The following is a 2,293-nucleotide window of genomic DNA, read 5'->3' on the forward strand; positions in this document are numbered from 1 at the left end:
AGGTCTATAAAACATTAATTTGTTTTTATATTTTACTATTTTTTCCTTTTTTTGTTCTTGTTTTTAAATGAGTAAGTAATTTAAGACTAGCACGTGCTAGCCCCGGCTTTTGCTCGGTACATAAGGTTCAAAGTTTCCTTTCTTTTTTTTTTTTAATTTTATATTTTGCAATGATTTTTTTTCCCCACAATATTTCAGTTTTTCGATGTTTAGTTCTTTTTCTTCGGTGAAGCACGAGTTTTCTTTCATGGTCCCTGATAATTTTAAACAGTTGGAACACCAGTGGCACTGTTAACTGCTTTCTGGGCAGCCTCTTTAGCTTGGTGGGCTTGTAATACAGGTACAGCTTCATCAACCTTAGAACGAAGAGACTTTGGAGACCCAAGCATATGAAGAAGTTCTGAATTATCAATCTCCAGTAACATGCCAGTGATTTTACCAGCCAATGTAGGGTGCATGGCTTAAAGAAGGGGAAACAGCCTTTCACCCAACATCTGCTTTTGCTCTTGAGGGGGCGCAGATGCCAAGATGGAAACAGTCAAAGGCTCATGACCTTGTACGTGAACAGCAGGCTGCTGCATGGTGACTTGTGGTTGTGCATTTAGGTGTTGCTGAGGATTGCGAACTCCCGCAGCGTATTTATACTGCGGCACAGTGCGGACAGCAGGAGTAGCTGCGGCAGCAGTAGCAGCCACAGGATGGGGACCCATGGTCTGTGTTGATGTGTTAGCAACACGTTGTGTTGACATGACTCGTGGGTCTTGCGAGGAAGCTGGTCTCGTGGTACTAAATGGTGGTCTAGGAGCAGCTGGGTGGATAGCACCGGGCAATTTTGGAATGGATGAGGTCTGGCACCCTGAGCAGTACAGCGAGGACTTGGTCTTAATTGAGCAATTTGGCTAGGAGGCGTAGTACGCAGCACGATTCTGAGTCTGTGGAATAGCTGCCATAAAGTAACCTGAAGGAAGTGCTGGCTGGTAGGGGTTGATCGCGGGGTTGGGCACGGCTCAGACACTCGCCATTCTCTGCATGTACTGGTTAGTGAAGTGAGCCTGGCGCTCTTTGCACTGAGCTAAATTTACATATAAAGATTTCATGGCCACAATTCTACCATTCATTTCTGTAACTGCTTTAGTGGCTTCTTCAGGGGAGGAGAAACATACAAAACCAAATCCTTTGCTGCGACCACCCTCCATCATAACCTTTGCGCTAGTGATTGTACCAAATGGAGAAAACTCTGCGGAAACGTTCGTCATCAATGCCATCATCAAGATTTTTCACATATAAGTAAACACCCTGGTATCTGGTGATCCTATCTTGCTTCATCTGCTCAAATTTGCATTTAAGTTCCGTCTGTCGTTCCACTTTTTTCTGAGCTCGACCAACATAAATTTGTTTTCCATTGAGCTCCTTTCCATTCATCTCATCAACCGCTTTCTGTGCATCATCATGCCTCTCAAAGCTCACAAATCCAAAATCTTTGCACTTCCCACTTTCATCGGTCATTACTTTCACACTTAAGGCAGGTCCAAACTTGCCAAAGAGATCCTTAAGGCGCTCATCATCCATGTCCTCTCCAAAATTCTTGATGTAAACATTGGTAAGCTCTTTAGCCCTAGCTCCGAGTTCTGCGTCTCGTTCTTGCGAGACTTAAAATGTCCAACAAATGCTTTGCAATCATTGAGAAGCATACCGTTCATTTTTTTCAATAGCTCTTTCAGTATATTTTTTGTTGATATTTTAATGAAAGTTTACCAAGAACTTGAATTTCTGTTCATTGATTGTTGCACAATCTCCTCCCTCCCCCTTCCCAGTCCACTTTGTTATTCACCACTTATTCTGAACTGTTGTCATGCACATAATACCCGATCATACAGACCTTTGAAACAATTCTTTCCATCAACTGTTTCAACGCAGTGTACAATATTCATCCCTTCTTTTCTCAGTTTCCCACCAACCGACATGTCAGTCTTGATTTACAATAGTGGCATTATGCAATATTTGCTCTTTTGTGACTGACATATTTCATTCAGCATAATGTCTTCCAGGGTCACCCATTTTGTATAATATTTTATGAGTTTCTTGTTTTTCAGTACTGCATGGTATTTAATTGTGTGAATATATCACAGCTTCTTTAGCCATTTCTTTGGTGTGTGCCGCACTCCTGAAAGCACACAATTTGAATCCAACAGCTGTTCCATGGGAGAAGGAAAGGCAATCACTTTCTGTGCAATTAACTGCCTCTGAAAACCTGCTGGGGGGTCAGCTATGGGTTGGCTTCAATTTGATGGTA

General features: G+C 42.4%; 1 pseudogene; it reads right to left on the reverse strand.

The window, feature by feature from the left end:
• Nucleotides 1-263: 263 nt before the first annotated feature.
• LOC102849726 lies at nucleotides 264-1,964 on the reverse strand (annotated as a pseudogene).
• Nucleotides 1,965-2,293: the final 329 nt, after the last annotated feature.

This window comes from Elephantulus edwardii, unplaced genomic scaffold (genome assembly GCF_000299155.1).
Source record: "Elephantulus edwardii isolate Elephantulus edwardi_28Jun2011 unplaced genomic scaffold, EleEdw1.0 scaffold00279, whole genome shotgun sequence".
NCBI lineage: Eukaryota > Metazoa > Chordata > Mammalia > Macroscelidea > Macroscelididae > Elephantulus > Elephantulus edwardii.